This window comes from Aotus nancymaae, unplaced genomic scaffold (assembly GCF_030222135.1).
Source record: "Aotus nancymaae isolate 86718 unplaced genomic scaffold, 86718_ANA_hifiasm-v0.15.2.pri h1tg000043l, whole genome shotgun sequence".
NCBI lineage: Eukaryota > Metazoa > Chordata > Mammalia > Primates > Aotidae > Aotus > Aotus nancymaae.
Window position 1 is genome coordinate 2,159,115 of NW_026988457.1, and position 16,879 is coordinate 2,175,993.

General features: G+C 39.3%; 1 long non-coding RNA gene across 1 annotated transcript; it reads right to left on the bottom strand.

Annotated features, from left to right (window-relative positions):
* Positions 1–243: 243 nt before the first annotated feature.
* LOC135268794 (uncharacterized) lies at positions 244–14,518 on the bottom strand. Its single transcript, XR_010337140.1, has 3 exons — positions 14,254–14,518; positions 5,259–5,375; positions 244–4,525 (listed from the first exon to the last, which is right to left on the bottom strand). It is a non-coding gene; the product is annotated as an uncharacterized LOC135268794 (long non-coding RNA).
* Positions 14,519–16,879: the final 2,361 nt, after the last annotated feature.

The window sequence follows — 16,879 nt, forward strand, 5'->3', positions numbered from 1 at the left end:
GCTTCAACAAACATCATATGTAAGTCCAGGTACTCATGAATATTTCCAACTCAAAGTAGATGGATTCCACTCTGATGCCCAATGACTACACCCCCTTTCAGCAGGAAGTAGCCAGAGTGAATATGCCACCCAAATCCCACAGAAATGGAATGAAATTTGGCAGTGGGAGATTGTAACTGAGTCTCCCATTTTTCTAAGAGAGAGTTTATTCTCTCTCTCTCTCTCTCCCTTTCTCATTCCCTCTGCTCCCCACTTCCTCCTTGGCCCTTTAGAAATGCAAATATAGACTTTTACTTCTCCCTTCATCAGATACTCCCCACAGGGTAAGTTCATCTAACTCCTCCAGAGTTAATAGTTGATTTACAGACCAAAGTAAACTCGCTACAGAACTCTCACCCATCAGGAGGTCGCCTTGAGAGATAACAGCTTATTTCTATGAAACTCTCCCACCAGGAGACTGCCTCGAGAGAGATATGTAACTCCCTCCCACCTGAGTTGTTTTTGGCCTAGGCTTGCCCACAAAGGCACCAACAGTCACCACCTTGACTGCATGGTAAGTAAGGCCCTGGAGCTAACATACAAGCTCCTTTGCCTTGCCTGCCACTTTCTGCTCCAAAAGTGAAGCAGTACATTTAAAGACGGGACACCTGTGCTTCTTCCCCTAAGCTAGCTTTGTAAATAAATCAGTTTCTTTATACCACACTTCACTCTTATTAATTGGGCTCTGCAATCAGCAACCTACTAACCTGCATTTCAGTTACGTGTATACTTAGGATATTAAGGGGGCTGCATGTGTATGTGCACACCTATATATTCCTATAAATGCAGAAAATCCCTAGAAAGAAATGCAAATTATGATAACAATGCCTCCAGGAAAGAGCCATGGGAGGCTGGGAACAGAGGACAGAGGGAGAGTTCCCTTTCACTCTTTGTTCTTTTCTAATTTTAAATATTCAAACATGCACATGTATTATCGAATTAAATATTAAGTAATTTTTAAAAGACAGAACCCCTCAAGACTAACAAAGCTTTTCCCCTTGTCATTAGTATCATGTTGGTGTTGTGAATGCCATCATTCACAACACTAACATAGTGTCCAGGGCATGCTACCCCAAAATATGGCACTATTTCTCAAAAAATACCAGGCAAATAGCAAACTACTCTCCATGAGAAGACAGTTCTTTATCAATAGGAGTTTTATTACTTGGCTCAAGTAAGGACACTGGGAGTACTCTTCAAAGCAGTGTCTCCCCAAGGGAAAGTGACAGGAGGGCTTTATGGGGTGATAGAGAGGGGAGAGGGTGCACATGTAGAGGAGGGATCTCAGCGGTGCAGGGACAGTGAGTCATCAGGCCAGTGCATAGGTCACACATTATGGTGATGAAACTGTAGCTCCTCAGGGGTGGAGACTTCATCACTATAATGAGAAAAGGTCACTTGCTTTCATCTGTCAGTTGATGGGATCTGTCAGGAGCTGGTTGAAACCAACAAAATGACCTCATTCCACAGAGAGTTTGGGGAAAAACAGGCTTCAGGGCAGGAGGCTCTAAAACAGGCTGATTGCTCAAGTTGATTAAATTTCTATAATCCTTGGAGACCCTCCCAAACTGCTTTCAACACCGTGGCATTTGAGAAAACAGCAGAGGCAAGAAGGCCACCCTCTTCTCTCCATTTTCTTCTCCCCTGAAGCAGGTGATAAAACCTAGGGAGGTCACTCTCTGACTTTCTCCCATCGTTTTCCCCTGAAGCAGATCTTAAGACCCTCATTTGAGAGGTGTCCTTTCTTTACCCAGAGGAAAGGAACATCCTTATCTCTAAAGACACAGGGTCACAGAGAAGAATCTAACAAACAGACTTTGCTAAATTCCTCCCCATTCATTACCATTAAATCATTTTTTAATCCAATCACACTTCACAACTGTCCACTTCTTCATCAAACCTATCATGAAAAATACACTGGTTTACCTATGTCTCTGAGTCTTCATTTCCAAAAGTCTCCCTTGTTATGTAAAATTTATATTCAATAAATTTATATGCATTTCTCTTATTAATCAGTTTTTTGTTATAGGCATCTCAGACATTAGCCTAAGGATGGATGAGGAAGAGAAATCTTTCCTTTCCAACATGACCATAAAGTCAAAAACATGAGAGATACTAGGCATCCAATTGGATGCTTTTTTTTGAAGAGAAAAAAAAGGAAGAAAGAGAAAAAGAAAAAAAGAATGAAGAAGAGGAAGAAAAAGGAAGAGAAAGAGGGAGAGAGAACGGGAATATTGCTTTATTGTCCGGGCTAGAATGCAGTCTAAAAATGGGAATTGAAAACCTCTTTTATGCCAATAATTGTGCTTAACAATGGAGACAGGAAGGAATAAGGGAAGAAAATAACAAACAAGCAGTCAACCAATATTTCATTTAAACCTATAAAATGCTATGCAATTATTGAGGAGTGATTTACTTGCAATTATGTAGTCACTTTTGGAATAGGTATGATATGGTACTGATAAGAATGTATGTTTTGTGTATTTGAAGTGGAGAGTTCTATAAATGTTTATTAAGTTTACTTGTTCCGGGTCTGAGTTCAAGTCCTGGATATGCTTGTTAATTTTCTATCTCGTTGATCAGTCTAATATTGATAATGTGATGTTACAGTCTCCCACTATTATTGTGTGGGAGGCTAAGTCTCTTTATAAGTCATTAAGAACTTGTCTTATGTATCTGTGTGCTCCTGTATTGGGTACGTGTATATATAGGATTGTTAGCTCTTCTTGTTGCATTGATCCTTTTACCATTATGTAATGTCCTTCTTTGCCTCTTTTGATCTTTGTTGCTTTTAAGTCTATTTTATCAGAGGTGAGAATTGCAACTCCTGCTTTTTATTTATTTATTTATTTATGTTTGCTTTCCTTTTGGTTGGTAAATCTTCCTCTGTCCCTTTGTTTTGAGTCTTTATGTATCGTTGCATGTGAGATGGGTCTGGATACAGCGTACCGATGGGTTTCGGCTTTTTATCCAGTTAATAATATATATGAGTTTAATACTGCCATTTGATGCTAGCTGGATATATTTTTGGAAAGGCTGATACTGGTTGCTCCTTTATATGTATAGTGCTTCTTTCAGAAGCTTCTGCAAAGCAGGTCTGGTGATGGTGAAATCTCTAAGTACTTGCTTGTTTGCAAAAGATTTTATTTTTCCTTCGCTTTTGAAGCTCAGTTTGGCTGGATATGAAATTCTGGGTTGAAAGTTCTTTTCTTTAAGGATGTTGAATATTGGCCCCCACTCTTTTCTGGCTTGTAGGGTTTCTGCTGAGAGATCTGCTGTAAGTCTGATAGGTTTCCCTTTGTGGGTAACCTGACCTTTCTCTCTGGCTGCCCTTAGTATTTTCTCCTTCATTTCAACCCTAATGAATCTGACGATTATGTGCCTTGGGGTTGGTCTTCTCGAGGAATATCTTTGTGGTGTTCTCTGTATTACCTGGAGTTGAATATTGTCCTGCCTTACTTAGTAGGTTGGGAAAGTTTTCCTGAATAATCTCCTGAAGAGTGTTTTCCAACTTGGATTCATTCTCTTTGTCACATTCAGGTACACCAATCAAACATAGATTAGATCTTTTCACATAGTTCCATATTTCTTGGAGACTTTGCTCATTCTTTTTTATCCTTTTTTCTCTAATCTTGACTTCTCATTTTATTTCATTGTTGGTCTTCGAACTCTGATATCCTTTCTTCTGCTTGATCAATTCGACTGTTAAAACTTGTGCATACGTCGTGAAGTTCTTGTGTTGTATTTTTCAGCTCCATTAATTCACCTATATTCCTCTCCAAATTGTCTATTCTCGTTAGCATTTCATCAAACCTTTTTTCAAAGTTCTTAGTTTCTTTGCATTGGGTTAGAACAAGTTCTTTTAATTCACAGAAGTTTCTTATCATCCACCCTCTGAAGCCTACTTCTGTTAATGGAACGCACTCGTTCTCCATCAGGGCTTGTTCCATTGCTGATGAGGAACTGTGATCCCCTGTAGAGGGAGAGGCATTCTGATTTTGGGTATTCTCAGCCTTTTTATGCTGGTTTCTTCTCATCATTGTAAATTTATCCACCTGTCATCTTTGTGATTTCCGACTTTCAAATTAGGTTTCTGAGTGGATGTCCAACTTGTTGATTCCCAGCGCCGAAATCTGAGCAATCCACTGTGCCGGCCAAAACAGCAGTGTTAAGATTGATGGTGCTTTTCTGCCCGGGAATCAGCCAAAAGGAGACCCAGTCCTGCTCACTCTGCACCAAGAACTGCCACGCTGAGGTGCCAGCAAAACCACCGCGCCGGCCACAAGAGTCACGCTGGCGACCCGTGGGGCTCCTCTGCTGGGAATCTCCTGGTCCGTGAGCAACAAAAATTCATCTGAAAGTGTGGTGTCCTCTCGTTCTCTGCACTTTCACTGGGAGCTACAATCCCGAGCTGCTAGTGGTCAGCCATCTTGGATCTCTCTCCGCTTTGATGGATGCTTTTTAAATAGTTGTAGGAGTCACACACCTGCAAGATGGGAAATATGAAAAGAATCTGGCATTCTTTGACCAAATTAGGGAATAAAGTTAAGAAGTTACAAAAAAATCATTAAGGTATGACCGAGAGGCTAATAGTCTTAAAGGTTCTTTAGACCCAGACAAGAATACAGTAAAATGTCTTAAGAGAGCCAAAGAAATTAAAACATCTTTCAAAGCAATGTAAAATCAGCCAAACAACGAATGAATTTGTCCACACCCAGAGAGGAGGTAAAAGTTGAAATCAGAAGGAAGAATTAGGTAAATCTGTTGTAAAACTCAGAGTTCCAATTACAGTTCATGATGTCACACCAACATCTTGGGCAGGAATCAAATCCTATTCTCTGGCCAAAAATCTCTAAAGAATGCCTAACCTCACCTTCCCAAGATGGAAACCCCAGCTTGCTGCACATAGCTGTCTCCTTCGAAGGTAAGTGATGCACAACTTCAAAAAAGCTAAAATTAAAGATTCAGATGGCGAAGGAAATCCAACCCATCTCTTTATATATAAGTGGGGGAATAATGGCTTTTATACTACTTGTCATGTTTAAGAGAAATGTGAGATCTGTTGGGGCCAGTTGCAGTGGCTCATACCTGTAATCCCAGAACTTTTGGAGGCCAAGGTATGGATCATTAGAGGTCAGGGGTTCAAGACTAGCCTGACCAACATGAAGAAACCCCATCCCATCTGTACTGAAAATATAAAAATTTAGTTGGGTGCACACCTGTAATCCCAGTTACTTGAGAGGTTGAGGCAGGAGAATCATTGGAACCTTGGAGGTGGAGGTTGCAGTGAGCCAAGATTGCACCATTGCACTCCAGCATGGGCAACAGAGCAGACTCTGTCTCAAAAAAAAGAGAGAAATTGGTAAGCTGGAGCAACTGACAGATTAGCCTTGTAATTCCAATTTGATATGTAATCGAGAGATTGATTTTGACTTAAAATTTTAAGCTGAAAATTATAAAAGAAAGTAGTAAACAATGTTGGAATGTCAAAGATAATTTATGAGTCATTACAAGTTTAACTTAATCATATTTATAAAAATTACTTGAATTTTTGGGAAATCTTTGTTAGTCTGCTTGGAGTACTAAGGAAGAAACTAGATGTTTAAGAGTGGAGGGAAGAAAAAATATTATTTCTTCTACCTATCTTAGGTCCATGGCTGTAGCCCCTATAACAAAAGACACACATGCAAATATGTGTATGTTGGAAACAGGTTTATAACATAGGGAAGAATCCACATTGAGACAATGGATCACTCAGCAAGGCTAGTTTACTTTCTGCAGAAAGGGTGCAACTCGATGGCAGTCTTGCCATGAGAGCACACCTGAACAAAGGAGACAGGGACATTTATAACTTTCATAACCTGACACAATCCCCCTACTGCTGTGTCCAGTTTCCATTGGCCAGAACGGGACCTCATATTCTATGCTTGACCCGACTGGCTAAACACTTGAAAATTTCCTGAATGGATAAGGGGGAAAGAAGACAAGGAAGAAGTTAGTCAGGAGAAGGTCAGGAGGGTTTCCAAATAAGGAATGACATGCACCAGGGTTTGGAGCTAGCCCAGTTCTGTACAGACATGCCGGAGTGAGTCAAGTAGCTGATCTAAGATGTCGCTGATTTAGATAATACATATACATAGGCATATGTTTATGCTAATAGCAGATAATGACCATAGAGCAAGAGATTGTAATTCCTTATAATGTAGTCTAAGATATAAACTTTGAAGAACTTTCCCATCTCTCACAGTGTAATATAAGTTTTACACTAAATAGGAGACTTCACAAGAAAATGAAGACCCAAAGAAACAGTCAGCTTTAGATGTTTTTATGCCAGGTTTGATGAAGCATGGAGAAATGTGATAGTACAAAGTGGGTATGAGCTAAGTGTCATAAACTGGAGGGAACTTAGCAAGGCATGTTTGTTCAGATTCTTCCCTGTGACAGGAGCACCCCTCCAGGTAGAGGAAATGCACCTCTTGAATGACAATCTTATGACCTGCCTCAGGGGAAGGTCAGAAAATCCAGGATTTTCTGCTGCAGGGGAGAAGGGCTGGGGAGGATCAGAGAGGCCTTCCTGTGCTCGCTGTTTCCCACATGCCTTCAGATTAAAATATTCAATCTGCCATGACACCACAGTTTAGAATCCCCCAGACCCATTAAGGAAATTTAATTAATTAAATTGCAAATGTCTTTTGGTAATCATTATTAAAATTTACTATTTTTTAAGACAGAATTGAAAGATCCGTAACTTAAACTTCAAAGCCCAATGAATGAGATATTTTTTAATTTATAAATTTGATAAATTGATATAATATTAAATGAGGTAACAATATAACCCTAAGCTATTGTTTTCCATCCTCAAAAGTTCCTCTCAAGGTCTTAGAAATTCTCCTTGACATCCGGCTGGGTGCAGTGGCTCACACCTATAATCCCAGCACTTTGGGAGGCCGAGGTGGGCAGATCACCTGAGGTCTGGAGTTTGAGACCAGCTTGTCCAATATGGTGAAACCCCATCTCTACTAAAAATACAAAAAGTAGCCAGGTGTGGTGGTGGGCACCTGTAATCCCAGCTACTTGGGAGGTTGAGGCACGAGAATTGCTTGAACCCAGGAGGCAGAGGTTGCAATGAGCCAAGATGGCACCACTGCACTCTAGCCTGGGTGACAGAGTGAGACTCTGTCTCAGGAAAAAAAAAAAAAAAATTTTTGACATTGTAGAAGGCTAAATGGTAGAAATCCTTTTCCGATTCCCCTCACCAAGTCCCATCTCCCTCATCTTGCTATGCCGGTCCTTTTCTATAGGACTTATCACCTTCAAACAGACTAAACAGACTATACAACTTTCTTAAAAAAAAACTATTTTGATTTATTTTATTTTGACAGAATATATGTAACGTAAAAGTTACCATGTTAGCCACATTTAAGTATGTGATTCAGTGGTGGTTAAGTACGTCCACAATGTTGTATAACCATCAGTTAACATTTATTGTGCTTACTGTTGACTGTGTCTTTCCCCTCCGGAATATTCACATACCTTTAGAAGGGATCGTGTTGTGTTCACTGGTGCTTCCAGAACCTGGATCAGCGTGCTTGGCACCAGAGTAGCTGGTGAGTTCTTGCCTGAATCTGACCACCTCCCTACGCCCTAGCAAGGTTACTTGGTGACACCAAACTGAAGCAGTTTTGGGAGCAAAGGAAAAGACAAGAGTCTATTGTGGCTTCCTTTGTTCCCTCTATAGGAAACAGTTCCAGGACATTGACCAGCCAGGCTGTGAGACTGTGGTACAGACCCTGCACTGGGCTGCTGCTGGCCCCAGGGAGGTGGTGTGTGACGCAGGCTGTCTGTGTCTTCTCTAAACCATGGCACAGAGCAGGTCCCCTTGACTCGCTGAGAAATAACTTGAGGTGGTGGCTAGCTTTGTTTCACGACCAATTTAAACATAATTGTTAAGAATGAGTAAATTAGGTGAATGTAAACGGGTTAAAAGTTTACAAATGAACTTTTCATTGTTTCTTTTTCAGTAACTTAATTTTAAGTGGTGTCATGATTAGGTAATAGATATTCACGAAACGTCTGAATCATTTCTAAGCAAGATAAAATACTGAAACACAAATTGCTGAGCATAAGTTTATTTTTTGGTTTCTTCAATTATACAGAAAAACAAAATGTGTTTAGATCTGTTAGTAAATATGCTCTGCTTCACACTGAAAAATTGTGTTATGAAGAAGCAGATATTATGAAATGGTGAGAGTTTACAAAATGCTGCTTCATAATTGCCGAATATTTAAAAATTGAATTAATATATGCAATTAAAATTACTAAAAATGGGAAAGAATTCTGTATGCCAAGCGTACAAAGAAAGCGACATGTGTTTTTGTTGAGGAACGTTATAAGGAAAACATAAGGATACGCCGTAGTTTGTTTGGGTTTTTTGGAAGAAAAGAATAATTTCATCTAATTCAGAGGTTATTTAAAGGTTGTTTCAAAATATAGATTTAGGAAGGAAATAGAAACGAGGCAGGAAGGAACCAGTGAGTAGGAGAAAGGGAGATTTTTGTGTTTTATCAAAATAATTTTCTGTGCTCTATACTGTCTTCATTAAGTGTTTGATTACTTAAGAAAACTGAGTTAAAGGTTTGTTGATGTTGTTTTGCAAATGTGTGACTTCTATTGAAATCTTTTACTATCACTCTGGTTAAAGGAATGACTAGTATTTCACAGTGACCTACGATCCTGTTTTGATCAAATAATGTTAACCTCTATTTTGACACTTTCTAAAATCAAATTGCAAAGTTTTTATATTAAGTCTTTTTGACCTTGAACTAACTTTGGGATACCCCAGAGGGCCCTGGAACGTCTGAAAGCATCCATAAAAGAGAGATATTACACCAGTTGGGCTTATTTGATGTGTTAAAGTACATGGGAAACATCAAAATAAGAAATGATGTCTAATTTTCTTTGAGTTGTATTTATACGGGTATGTCATTAACATGTGTTCCAAAATATGTCTTGGCATAAGTATTATCAGTCATAATGTTGGTTATTATGCTAAAATGTTGTGCACCACAGAAATAACAAATTTACCTGTCAATTGCGTCATTATGAACTCTTGTAATAATGAAAGTTGCAGTTTAAAACCTGATGAGGTTTTTTGACCATTTTAAGTCTTGTTGTCCATAGTTAAACTGGCTTATTCTGATGCTTTTTCTGAGAGCTCTTTGCAAGCAACTATAATTCTAAACTGTTGTGTCTTCAAGGAAATGCATGGAAAGGACAAAAAGAATTCTGACCAGTACAGGTTTCTGATGCTTTTGAGATACCACTGGGCTTGGTAAGAATTTCTAAAACTAATGAAATAATTGATGGGTTTGTGAAACTGCCAGCCAAGATCAAACAGACCAAAAATTAATTACATCAGACAGAATGAACTGATAAAAAAGAATTCTGGGTTTTTACAGCTTTTTTATTTGAAACATTTCTGGTTCTTGTAATGTTTTATCTTCCAGATTTAAGCAAACAACTTTTTTTTTCTTTTAAGCTATCTACAGTTTACAAGAATTTGGTAAAGTATACATTGGTAAAAAAAAAAAAAAAAAATTGAGATAGGTGCTTTCCTCTCTACCTGATCCCTCCAAAATTTGGAAAGTATTCACAAGTATTCTTATTTTTAAGTCAGTATGATTATTTGCATGAGTTTATTAAGAATTGCTTTCTTTGTAACAAGATACAATTGGAAATACTGGTTATACTACTAGGACCTTGATTGGAACATCATATTTGAGAAGATGCATAAAATGCCTGGTGTCAAGTGTTCCCAGCCTTACAGTGAAGGAGTAAAAAGTTGTCACTTTCTGGCAGGCCCAGGAACCTCAAGCTATTAGATACTACAAGCAAAGGATGACGTTTGCCTTGGTTTGGACTCCTAGCACTGAGAGGTTTTAAAAGTCCAATCTAAGATTCCTTATTAAAATTTCCAGCAAAGCAAATTTAAAGGAAGCCAATGTGGTTATTCTTGGTGCACTTATGCAAATAACTAGGCCAAGTTGGAGACTAAACTTATTTTACACACATATTTGTCTTACCATGATTATCCTTGGTAGAAATGAGATGATTGTGGATTAAAAAATTATTTTTAAAAGAAAACTATAGTACACCTGTTATAGATACTAGTCCTGCTTATTGTTTTCAATTTCTCATTATCTACCTGGAGACCAGACTGGATTGTGAATTCTAGTTTTCTCTGATCTCTGGCTACAGCTCTCCATGAAGAATGGGAACTGCTGTGTTTCTGAAGCCTTATAAGCTGGACAACTCAGTGTAAATTTCAAGGGCTAAGTTTCATGCCTGGTGTGTGAGCCTACACAGAGGGTTCACAGAAACATCCAGTGCCATAAACCAAAGACATTCAAACTACAAACCAGAATAAGAAGCTGCTGACTTCATTCTGTGGACAGCTTTTCCCAAGACTGCCAGAGCAAGACCCCCAGTGTAATTAGGCTCTTACTCCTAAAGTTTTCTTACTTCTGCCCACCTCGTTTACTTGGCAGGGTGATGCTGTAGTTAAGATTTCAAGATCAGTGGGTTTTGGTGGATTGGTGAGTAACTTGGAGGAGTAGTGAATATGTCATGTTAAACCCAAATCTTTACAGGACCTAAGAAATCCTTTAGTTCATTTAGTGGGTATTTTAGCAGCATCTCTAACACAACTGTTTGTTCAAATTATAGTGGTGTCTTTTATAGAGTTAACACTCTCTGCTTTAATTTAAGCCTTTCCTGAGGTGCTAGATGATAAACTGCTACCTACTAACTGAACAGGGAGGAATCTGTATAGTTGCTGACAGTTTTTGTCGTACACAGATGAATACATTGGGTATTGTAGTGATTCAGTTGCAAAAAGTTAGCAGACAGGTGACTTGGTTCAAACGAATAGATTCCTTCTCTGGTTCATTCTTAGATTTATTCTATTTTAATTGGCTCAGTTCATGGGGACCCTGCCTAGGCAGCATACTCCAAACACTTGGTACAACCTGATAATCGTAATATCCTCCTAATACTTATAAAAGTAGTCTCCCTGGTGTGCTGTATCTTCTCAAAAAGTTTTAAATGTTTGTATACAAACATCTGTCAAACATCAAATATTCTTTCTTCATCTAAATGATGGAAATGCAGAGAGATGCATGATCACAAGGACACTGTAGCCTATGAAGGGTGTGTTGAAACTGGAAACCCAGAATCATGGTAACTGAGACCAGCGCCAATGTCCTGCATCTTGGTCAGATTCTCGCCTAGGTGAGCACTTAACCAAAAGAGGAACTGTGAAGTAGAAAGTATAGGAGGGCGCTGTTTAGGACTAAGCTCCTGCACTAGCCCCACCAGACCAGACTAAAATCCAACTAGAATCACTCATGCTAAGGTTCCATGAGACCAAGGTAAAATGATAGTAAGTTGTTTTCTGACCTTCCAGGAAATTAGGAGGAAGAGTTAACGGCCAATTCTCCACACAGGTGGTTCCAATCTTCAGTTGGCATAATAATGACCTTCTTTCTGCTTTAATTCTTAGCCTGAAGTAACCTGATGTTAACCAATGAATCTTTCTACTGTTTTGTCTCTCTGTCATCATTGTAAAAGAAAGTAACTTTGAAGTGGCCAATCTGCTTTTTGTTCTCTGTTTCTGTTCTATTCAGCCATTTTTCTGTCTCTAAAGCCAATCTCCTCTGCTCAATTCATTGGAACATTATTTTGTTTTATGGAGTGAGGTGTTGCCCAATTCTAGAATTGCAAATGAAGCCAAATGAGATCTTTACATTTGTGGTAATGTTGTCTTTTGACAGATCTAAACTGCCAAATCCAAATGACCAAAAACATGAAAAGAAGTTTAGATGTGATTGAGATCAGGGAAACAGAAAATAAGTAACAATAAACAATGAGTTCCCACTTAAAATCCATCCACTGACAAAAATTACGAAAGAAATCTATTATCAACTGCTCTCAGAAATGCCAGGGAAAAGAGTGTCCTCCTGCATTACTGGTAGAAATCTGAACTACAGAATGGTGGGAAAACAAGAAGCAGTAAGGTGCAAACATGACGTCTGGGGGCAGTGGCTCAAGCCTGTAATCCTAGCACTTTGGGAGGCCAAGGCAGGCGGATCACGAGGTCAGGAGTTCAAGACCCAGTCTTGCCAACATGATGAAACCCTGTCTCTACCAAAAACATAAAAAAATTAGCTGGGCGTGGTGGTGTGCACCTATAATCCCAGCTACTCGGGAAGCTGAGGCAAGAGAATCGCTTGAACCTGGGAATCGGAGGTTGCAGTGAGCCGAGATTACGCCACTGCACTCCAGCCTGGGCGAAAGAGTGGAACTCTGTCTCAAAAAAAAATGAAAAAAAGAAATCTGAACTATATATAAACGCCTTTTAAGAAAGCTGTTTGAAATACAATCTGGCAGCACTTATTAATTATTTTTAATCTGCATTTTTTATGAATCAACAATCTCATTCCTGGGGAATCTACCTGTTAGAAATAAAGGAATCAATTTAAAGTATGTAGTTATAAGGTTGCTGTAATCTATCACCCTTTGTAGTGGAGGAAGAAAATCTAGAAACAAAATAAGTGTTCATCAATAGAGAGAACCTGAATTCATATGGAACGTCTTTCCAGTAGTTTGCTGGCGCTATCTCCAGAGATCCTGCACACAACCCATCTCAGCTGGACTCCACCCAGCCATCACACTGGTAGCTGGAAATTAGCCATGGTGGGAATATTTAGGGCACAGATATCAGCAAACACTAGCAGTCAGGGCTTTCCTTGAGAAAGCTGGGTGTTATATCTTTATCAGACAAAACTGGTAAGGATGTTTTTAATGCCTATATATTATTTTATGAGCCTTCACTCTATAAAATAATAAATAGGTATTAAAAATCACGCATCAATCCAGTTAAATTATAGGTGTTTTCATTTGGTTTCATTGAATAATATAAGCATAGTATGTGTCCCATTCCATTTTTGAAATAATTTTTTTAAAAAACCTTGAAGAAATGTATGTGTATGTAAATGTTTTATATAATTACATGAACATGGAGGAAAGTATGAAAGATACATAGCGAAGGGTAATGAAATTAGGGGTAGTCAAGGAGGGGAGGGAAAGATTTTTGTTTTTAATGATTCCATTTGTAACTAACATACACACACAGGGGCGTGTGTGTGTGTGTGTGCCTGTTTATAAAGAAATTAAGGAAACAACAACTAAGTTTAATGTCCACAAATTTGTAGAGATGTTTGTGCTTTATCATAAAATTAAAAAGCAAGTTGCAGAGCCATGTTTGATATTGATACGGCTCCGATGAGCAGAGAAACACCAGGGCTCTTGTCTCAGGTTGAATTAGATAAAACAAGGACACACATGCAGTGGTTTTAAGGAGTGGAGAGTTTAATAGGCAAGAAAGAAGAAAGAAGGAAGATGCTCCCTTGTACAGAGACAAAGGGACGGGAGCTCCAGGGAACCCAAGTGAGGTGGAAACCAGCCAGGTATACATAGAGGCTGGATGAGGAGATGTCTGATTTGCATAGGGCTCAGGGGATGGGTTTGACCAGGCATGTCATTCACGTAGCCTGTGAAAAAGCTGGCCCTCCCACCCTAGCCTTTTAATATGCAGTTGCAGGGTGCCATGATGTTCTACACATGTGGGGAGATGAGGGGGCAGCCATATTGCCAGGAACGTGTGGGGCAAGGACAAGAAGGCGGAGGAATCATCATGTTTGGGTGGACGCAGTTTCTAATGGCCTGTATTTGCACATCAAATGTTGCCAGCCTGGCTCTAAGAGCTGCGTTAAGAATGAAAACTTCCCAAGGACTCCCTTTCCTCTCTATCTGCCAAAAATAATTTCTTAATAACTCCTACAATAGTATGATCCTGTTTCAATAAAAAGAAATAAACCCAAACCCCAGTTTATGTGTATATTTGCCTGCATATGCTTGTAAAAGCGTTGTGAACAGTTGTGTTTAGACTTTGGATGTCTCAGGAAGGTAAGATTAGAAGTTAATAATGGTGAGAATTGTCTCTATATGTCTTTGAACTGTTTTGCCTATAACAACTAATATGTCATATGTTCATAATTTGAAAAACATCACATGAAAACAATTTCCAGAAAAGAAATTAGTTCCTTCAGATTGTCAACACTCTTCCACACACATTACCACCTTCGCCCCACTTACCTGTGTAGGAAGAATAAACACGACTATCTCCACTTCACTGTGAAGGAGGCAGGGCTGGGAGGTGGAAACTGCCTTGTCCGTGACCACATGACTATGAGCGCTGGAAACTTGTCTCCCACCCAGTCTCCTGACTCACAGGCCGGAGGTTTTTAGATACCCCAGTGGATATGGAAGGAGAAAAGCAGCAGCAGCAACAGAGTGTCCAATGGTATCTTTCTAGACAAGGACAACTCTGCAGCAGGAATGAACTCTGCCTATGACATAAAACATATGTGAACACACATTATCAGTTTTTACCATGTATATGCTATTTGTCTAACCTTGCCTGAGCAGCCAGCATTTGTAATCTTATCACATCATCTGGAAGCTTCAGTGCTAGTTTCACGGGGTTACTCTAGGTCACGTGCCCAGAAGAACATTCATAAACATCAACTATGGCAGGGAGGAAGGAATGGTGCCTGGCACGTCCTTCCTCCGTATCAACAAGGTGACTTTCCAAGGCCCATTCTGCTGGCTCTATAAGAGAGGAATGCGGTTGGAGACCTTGCAAGTCCTCACCTGTGGGATGTCCTCCCAGGGCACAGATTTGTGTACTGTTCCTTTGCCATATCAGTATCTTTAACAAACATGCCCTGTGCTTATTTAAGAGATCTCTAAGTTCCTGAAAACAAAGGAGTGTGCACTGTGACATGGCCAAATGAATCACAGTGCAGCTCCAGGCGGAAGTGAGCCAGGTGGCAGTGACATAACCATCTTACCATCCTCAATGGCACTTTGTGTGTTCTTGCCTTTGCTGGCCTGACTTGCCTTTTGAAAATGGATTGGGAATTACGTTTAGGGGTTCAAAGATGTTTTTTCTGTACCTACATTGATCTGGGTGCGTTTGACTAACGTTCATGTTAGGAACATATGACACATGGGTTGTTATAGGCAACGAATTTTAGTGAGTGCTAGTTGCAATGTGGTGAGCAGAGACCCAGGTCTGGAGCCCACGGACCTAAAAAGAGACCTGGCTCTGCTAATAGCTGTGGAATCTTGAACAAGCTAGAAATTCTGCGTGGGTCAGTGTTTGCATCTCTAATATAAGAATTATTAAACCTGCTTCCTGTCCCTCATGGATCATTGTGAGAATCAAACTGGAAAATGTATAAGAAAATGCCTTGCAGACCATAAAGCACTTTAGACACACAGGTGTTGTTATTGATTTGCTGTGTCATAGGAAATGAGAAGTCTCCTCCTTACGGACCCCTATTTTCAGGCACATATGCAAAATATGTATGTATACATGACTTCAATTTTAAGTCCTTCATGGTTAATCCAAGACCTTGGTAAATCTTTTTGTAATGTTGAGTGAAATTCCCACAAGAGATTTTGTTCGTACGTCTGCAGAGCAGTATTTACCACAAACAAATAGGGATTCTAAGAAAGATGCTTTCCCCTTGGCCATAGTTATTTCTGCTTGGCACTATGCAAACGCCTTTATTTCACAATGCTTTTTCCTTGTTTCTTAAACAAAAGCTTCAGAAACAAGCGTAGCACAATGTGTTGCTTGAGACTTTCAAAATGCAAATAACTTTCCATTCAAAGTTCAGAATAGTCTTCTAAATTTAAATAAAATCCACTTTACATTTTTTGGAAAGCAACCTGGTAAAGATCATTAAAATTAAAAATAATAATCTCTTTGGCTATAAATGTGACAAAGCGTACAATAAAGCTAACATTCATGGAAGGTATTCTGTGTGCCGGGGACAAGGCGAAGTGCTTGACAAGGATCATCATCTTTAAGCATCACAACTCAGTGAGCAGGTATGTTATTATCCTTATTTTGCAAATTAGAAAAACTGGGCTACTAAATTCAACAAGACACCACTTTTCCCCCATGTGTTCGTGGAAATGTCACTATTAAAGTGGATATCCATTAAATTTAGAACATCAAGCCCTGGCAGACAGGCCAAGAACACCAGAAACCACCCTTTCTATATGCCAGACACAATGCTAGACCCTTGTCACAAACTCTCATCCAAACTTCCCACTGCCTTACTATTTCCCAGAGGAAGCAATGAGGCTCAGAAAGAGGCAAACTACTATTGTTGAGTATTGGCTGCCAGGCCTAGTGCTGGGTGTTTTCCAATGGCCTCTTCAATTAAACATAAACAGATAATCCTCAGATAAGAACACTCAGTGAAATGCACCTAGTAAACAAACACATGAAAAAAATGGTCAACGTCTCCAGTAATAAAAAATTACAACTGAAAACATCAGTGAGGTACCAATTGCATTTGTCACATTAGCCAAACAAAGCTAAATGCCAATGGCAGTGACTTCATAGTGAAGCTAATTTATGTATATGTTGCTGGTGGCATGTTTACGACCAAACACTAAGACGCAGCATACAAATGTACGCCTGCTCTAAGATTATCCAGACGTGAAGCGGACCCAGCAAAATGAAACCAGCTGTTGTGTTAGAGTGGAATAAAATTGTTAATCGCTCAGATTGTCTGCACTCTTTTATAATACTGTTTTAGCAATAAATAAAACTGGGGCAAAAAAGGATTTTATTACCCCATCTATCACTTATAATTGAAGGTTGCATTCCTGACTTAAATAAATCATAGATATGACCAAG